This window comes from Solanum stenotomum, chromosome 8 (genome assembly GCF_019186545.1).
Source record: "Solanum stenotomum isolate F172 chromosome 8, ASM1918654v1, whole genome shotgun sequence".
In the NCBI taxonomy this organism is placed as follows: Eukaryota; Viridiplantae; Streptophyta; class Magnoliopsida; order Solanales; family Solanaceae; genus Solanum; species Solanum stenotomum.
In genome coordinates, this window is record NC_064289.1 from 46039956 (window position 1) to 46047459 (window position 7504).

The window sequence follows — 7504 nt, forward strand, 5'->3', positions numbered from 1 at the left end:
AGACGGGGTCTCGTGAGTCCAAACCCTACAGTTGACTGACCCGACCCGGACCCCCATTACTTAAAACCCCCATTGTTTCAAATCATTTCCCTTCCCTCCATTACTCCCAAAACCGTTTCACCCACTCTTTCAACTCCCCAAATCACTCCATAACCACCACATAATATCCTCCCTTCCATATATTCCTAAAACCCCTTCCATACCATAATCAACCCACTCCATAATCTGACAAAAAAGGGTCCGGTGTTTGGTCAGTGACGAAAAGGTGACTCCTTGGTCTTGCTAATTCATAGTATCATCACGCAATCACCCCACTCCTTGTTGCTTGTAAGGTAATAGACTTTCTCTTCACTTTGAATTTCGATTCATAGATTGAATATAAAGGGTCGGGAGTGGGTCTTGACCTTGGGTAATTGTTAGATGAAATTGCATGATAAACTTGAATAGTACAATGCCCTTGGAACGATAGATAGTGATTGTATAGCATTAATTGTAATGTGAGTTTATGTGATCGTAAATACTATATGCTAGTTTCGACTTAGGGTTCCACATCTAGTCTATATTGTTGGGTATAATAATCGGTCGGAATCTTAAGAATGACGAACTAGCATATTTTAAGTGTGTATATGCATGATTAGGTTGTGTTAATGTTGAAACCAAAAGCCAAAAATGTATGATACCTGGCACTGATGGCTTCCACGATACCCCGTCTACGGACCGTAGATCCATCTATGGACCGTAGATGGGGTTCGTCATTAGATGCACCTGTAAATTTTCACCAAGTGTAAAACCACGGAGGTGGACTACGGTCCGTAGATCCATCTACGGACCGTTCTGCACTTCCGTGGTTTTCATCTGCGACCTATATTTCAGGCACCCTGATCCACAGAAGAGATCCACGGACCGTAGATCAGTCTACGGACCGTAGGTCTCCTCCGTGGATGACCACTGTAGCATCTGTCAAATTTTTTTGTGGACTTAGTTTAGGGTCGTTACCAACTCTACATAGTTTCTTTTGCTGCATATGGTTAGTTTTGGCACTAATATCGTTCCTGCAGGTACGATGGCACCCAAGAAGATGGTCACCTACTAAAAACGGGGCAAGTCCAAATCAGTTGCCCCTAGTTTCCGGTTGATTGATGAGGACACCGAGAATGACTCTGACCCAGCATATGTGCCTCTCAACCATAGGGCCTCTCGCGCAGCACCCAGAAGCACCCCCCGGAAGGTGATCCCCGACGTAGTCACTGTCTCCCAGTCTGATGAGGAGCACACACGGATCGGGTCACCAACTGGGGCTGCTTCCAGTTCAGAGGGACCTATGTCCTGATCCGAGTCTATCCATGCCTCAGGCTCCCAGTCTGCCCACTCTTCACACTCAGAGTCTGCCCATGCTACAGGGTCCTTGGCCATTCAATCTTGTGAACTAATCGAGACCGAAATTGGAAAAAGAGATACGAACGGAGAGGAATAACCAATCGATGAAAGAACATGAAACCATTCTGTTTCAATAGAGGTACGAGAAACGGTTGGGGGCAAGTAGTTGCTAGAGCTGTTGAGTTTGACTTCTATTACAGGAAGAAAGCATCTTTAAGAGAGGAAATCTTTCTTTCTAGGGAATCTGTGCTTACTAAGCCTGTGTTTGAACGCCAAATCATCCACAGAGTCTGGAGAGAATGACCAAGCAGCCTTGTCTGATGAGGCAACTAGTTCAGAGGCCATTCCTACACCACGGAATGATGAACCCGCTCTGGTAGCAGGGGAGCTGAATAGGTGGTGTGTCGAGGGTCAATGGCAAATATATCGAGATGCAAAAATGGTAAATAACAAATAAAAAATGGTCCGATTAATTCAAGAGGAGCGCAGAGTCCTCACGGGGAGCTTGCATACTGTGCCAGATATTCACCGGCTATTCAAACTTCACAAGTGTGACTGGATGGCTCGAGACCCAGGGACGTATAGCGAGGAGATTGTCCGGGAGTTCTATGCTTCCTATGCTGCCACTCTCCGCGGCTCCATTTCCAAGCGGTCAAAGGCACTAGCTCAGGCCCCGCTCACTTCCACCTTGATTCGAGGGTGTCCGGTAGACATATCACCTGCCACCATTAGCCGTTTTCTCTATGGTCCTACCACGGGCCACTCTTGGTCTCTTAACACTTTAGAGTTTGATTACCGCTGGGACATTATGCGGAGTGGCGCTTTCCAGAGGAATGCTGAGCAGCGAGAGGCTGTGATACTATGGCTGGCCCGGTACATTGCTGCAGATGGCGAGCGAGCGGAATGGGTCGTTGCTCCACGATTGGGCATCCGGAAGGCCACATTGAATTTTGTAGCAAAGTTCTTTTGGCTGTTGGTATGCAACAGAGTGTCGCCTACAAAAGCTGACAATCAGGTCACTTGGGACAGAGCGGTGATGGTTGCTGCATTGGTGGCGGGAGTAGAGATCGACTTTGCCCGAATGCTGCTGGCAGAGATCCACGAGAGAGCTTTCAGGACCTCCACTACTTACCCTTTCCCCTGTCTGATCTTTCACTTGTGCAGGGACTCTGGAGTGCCGATCTGGCATTGTGACAGGCTAGTTCACCCTACAGGGGCATTGGACATCGACCTTATTCGGGATGACGCAAGTGCGGCAACACCTCGCAGAGAGCCCCAGATTGAGGTACCCCCCTTGGGCTCAGATCTTGCAGACACTGTGGGGCAGGCACAGGGTGGTGACCCCATTATCCCAGACCATACCGACACTGTCCCAGGCTCCTCTTCTCAGGCAGCTAGTGTTGCTCCTAGTTCTTCCCGGTCCACACCACAGTTAGGAGCGACGATTTTCCCGATGGCCAGAGTACAAAAGTTAGAGGCGTAGATGGCCACACTGCTGCATCACATCCAGCCTTGGATGCAAAAGTCGATTGCTCAATTCGAGGCTAGAATGGAGTGCAGGATGGAGGGGATGATGGATCGTAAGGTCTTGGCGGTTAATAAGCGGCTTGACGCCTTTGAGTTGCGAGTCCTCGAGCGATCAGTTCTGGCGACAGACTTATCTGCTTTGCAGGCTGATATAGCCAGCCTCCGGACTGATGTTGATGCCATTCTTGCTGCACCTTCAGTTGAGACTCCGGCTGCCCCTACTGCGCTGGCTGATGATACAGTGCTAGATGCTCTGTTCAGTGGCATCGCCGAGGAGGGGCCTGCACCGACACATGCCAAGGGCAAGCGGCACCGCTCTCATCGCACGGAGGAAGTGAAAGCTTAGAAAAGACAGCGTCGGCAGGAGAAGGAGGCTAGGAGGGCTTCGATTGCAGACGAAGAGTTGCGTCAGTAGAGGGTGCGTGAGAGAGCTGCAGGGGCATCGAGCTCTGCCCCAGTTGCAGAGGATCAGCCTATTTTGAGAGGCGTTGCTAGCACCCCTGATGGTGCGGAGCGTTTGATAGAGAGCACTACTGAAGGTGCCCCCACTGATGTTCCAGAGGGCTCCGGGAAACCGAACCCCCCTGCTTGTTGATGATTCGCCGGCGCTTTGCGCCACAGGTTTGCTTCACTCAAATCCATTCACTTTTACTGTCTATGTATGCATTGTGGACAATTGCATCTATTTTTGTTGGGGGTGGGGTAAATGGATCGTGAGTTATAGGGTGAAGTATGAGTAACCCAACTCATGAATCCTCTCTTGGGGTTTTCTTGCCTGTGTTCTTTTGCCCCAAGAGACTGTTTAATTTTTGTTGAACCGGCATGTCTTAGGATTGTGTGTGTAGAAGCAGGATACAGAATGAAGCATGATGGCTTAGGAAAAATGATACCCGTCAGATTCTGGGTTGTATGCTAGAAGTAGGCTACGATTTGTTGATTGTGTTGGCTCTGAGTATGACATAGTAACAATCGGCCCGATTGCATGATTAAACCTGAAACTTGAACTGGATAATCTGATAATCTGATAATGAAACTATGTGCCAAGAGTGGATGAGAATCATTGACTGTTCAAACAGATTTGTGCAAAACTAGAACTTGCCTGGTTAGTCCTGCTAAGAAAATTCAATCTAGAGGATAGGAAGTTATCATAGGCCGTTGTTCGGAAAAATCCATAAATTGCCTAGAAGGATTCAACCAAATGAAAAAACTGTTCCCTTTGATCCAACTTTGAGCCTAAAAACAAACCATTTCTTTCTAAAACCCTGAACTCACTTTCCCATAATCTACTATGTTGGCCCCAGTCCCTCCTTGGACATGTGCTCTTTGACTTAGGCCAAAAGCCCAAGTTGAGGGTGGCTAATGTAAAAAAGTAACTTCAATCTTGGCCCTGACCTGACATTAGGTATTGTGCACCTCAACTAACGGAAAATCCATAAGTTGAGGGTGGCTATGAAAGAGGAAATTGAAAGAAAAATGGGGATGAAAAGAGTTTTAAAAAAAAAAAAGAGAAAAAAAAAGAGGGGGAAACGGAAGGAAAGGATGTGAATTATTAAAAGAAAAAGGAGCAATAAAATAAAAGGAAATTGAGCTACAAAGTTTAAAGTCACATTCGTGGTTGAAGAAAATCAAGGGAAAGCGGTAAAGCAATAATATGACAAAAATAGGGCAAAAAGAGGTTAAAAGCCTAGTGTAATGACAAGGAGGGCAGAAAGTCACTAAACAGTACCCAAATGTACCACACCTGACCCTGAGCCTACGTTACAAGCCAATAAAGTCCTATAGTGATCCTGGAGTCTAGTGTGAAGAGTCTGAGCAGTGAAAATAAGGGCAAGCTTATGGCAGTAAGCACTAACTGTAGTTGAAATCATTTCTGAGTGTGAGTGTTGAATAAATCATTGTACCATGAATGAAATTAAATTTTTGCGAAAAGAGGATTTCGTTTGAAGTAAGGGCACTGGTTACATCGTTGGAAAGTTGGTACCTGGGTGACAGTGAGAAGGTATCTGTTGTGTGTCAGTTGGTTGGTCTGTGTTATGATGTGATCCACATGAGTTGGCTTGTCGAGTCTAAGAGAACGAATGTGCACCCGAACAATGAGGAGGTAGAGAGCCATGTGATTGCTTGAGTTAGAAATGCTTGCTTCTATACAAGTGCCGTTTAGAGTTCTAGTGCGTCGCTTGAGGACAAACAACGAATTTAAATTGAGGGTGTTGATATACCGTGAGTTTACGGTATTTCTAATACATTTCACTTACAAGTTGTGTGTGTCTAGGGCCTTTTTATATTGGTTTTAAAGTGTTTTATCATGTTTTGCAGGAAAGGTGTTCAGGTGCGGAAGTTTAGAGACAGCTGAAGGAAATGCAGAAAAAGGCATCCACGGAGGTCATCTACAGATCGTAGGTCCATTCACGGTCCGTAGGTGGTGATCGTAGATCAGCAGGCATAGTGTTGAGGACAAATCAGGAGAATCTGACCAAGTGTGGAACCGCGGTGCCCATTGACGGTCCGTAGATTGATCTACGGACCGTACTGTTGATCCGTAGAGTGAGACTGCGAGGGTTCCAGTACCTGATTTTTAAAGATTCTAAGTATGGAGCTACGGAAGGGATTGACGGACCGTAGGTTGATCCACGGTCCGTGCTGTTGGTCCGTCGTTTGCTTCAGAGAAGCTGATTGTTGGATGCTGAAATATTTTCTAAGTCTCGAGTGACGGAAGGGACTTACGGACCGTAGATCCATCGACGGTCCGTAAGTCAATCTCGTGGATCGAAGACGCGTACCTGAACAAAACTTTCCTTAATTTGTTTCCTTTGTTATTTAGGATTTGTTTTCTATAAATAGGACATGTAAACCTCGTTTTTGGGGGTTAGACACTATTATTCTATTTTTTCTTTGTAACTTTGGAGATTAATTTGCAACACTAGCAATTATTGATTTCCCAAGTTCATTTTGAAGATTTTTGCTTTGCAATTCAAGTTAATTTTCTGGGTTTATTATTCTCTTTACGTAAGTTCATGATTTCTTCATCTACAATTAGGAATTGTGTTCTTGCCAATATGAGTAACTAAATCCACAACTAGGGTTGTGGGAACCATGATCGAATAACAAAGTATAAATAGTAAATAAGCAATTTTTGATTAGTATTTTGCATGCATTGATAATTCTTTCGTTTAGAAGTCTTTTTAACGGTGGCCAACGTTAGAACTCGCCTTGTTACTACTTCCCGGACCAAGGAGGTAATTAACAAGAAAAGAATTATCAACATAGATATAGTGTGATACTATCTAATAGGCTAGTGTCGATTGGTGCGAAGTAATAACTAAGCCAAATATCGATTATGATGTCTAATATGAGGTAAAGGTAAGGGTTAGTAAATTATACACACGTAGCCGGACCAAGGTGCGGGGTGAAATTCTCTAGATGCCGGACCAAGGATTTAGAGATACCTAACTTATCACTTTGCATGTAATACACTAGAAAAAGATTGCTATTACTAGGATTACTGCGTTATGAGACTATGGGGAACACATATACCCTAGTTATTTCTCTTATCTTGATAACAACCAAAGTTGAGTTTAATTATTGACTACTTATTAAGTTCTTACTATTTGTTTCACACAAGCACAACCCCCCTTTTTATTACCTGTTTCTGGAAATAATTTGACTAATCGAATATAATTGTTGGTTAGAAGTAAAGTCTAAATCATTTTCTTCGTGGGATCGATCTCAACCTACAAGTTGGGTTCTTTACTTGATAACGATCGCTTATGCTTCTGAAAGGAGGTGTAATTTGAGCATATCAATACCCATGAGCCTTTATAGTTAGACAAGAGGTGATTTCTCATGTCTTTAAAAGTAACCTATAAAATGTAAAATGTTAGGATAAAGGATTAACTTGGATTGTTGTTTGAGTTGCCTTCTATGATGAGTAAGCTAGAGGTAGTTACCCAAGTCTTGACTAAGGATGAATTGAGGTTACTTTAAGAAGTACTCCTCACATGTTATGATGATCTATTATGTGTATTGATTATGCTTTATGACTTATGTTGTCTATTGCTTATATTTATGTTATGTTTATGCAACCTATCATATCTAGTACATTCTTGTACTAACGCATATTCTTGCCTATATTTCTTATCCAAATGTAGGGTCCGGTGATCTTGATTCTCATCCCAATGGCTAGGATTATTAGTTGAGGCAAGGTTGAAGATTGGTGAGTCCTCATAACATTCGAGGATTTGTCCACTACTTTTCTTATGTTCTTTCATTTTAGTTTTGAACATTGTTGTACGGGCTGTGTCTCGAGATTCTATTGTATTAGATGCTTTTTGAGACAAGTGTGTTAGACTTCCGCTTTGCTATTAACGACTTTGATTGTGTTGAAATTGTTTAAATTCTCATCGATTTCTATTATCTTGATTATGAAAGCTAAATGGCTTGTATGATGCCTCTCAGGGTCTTGTATGCCATGTTACATCTAGGGGGTACCCTTGGGTCGTGACAAACATGGTAATCAGAGCACAAGGTTTATAATTGTTCTAGGATATCTCAAAACCACGTCAAGTAGAGTCTTGTTCATAAGTGTGAAGCACACCACATT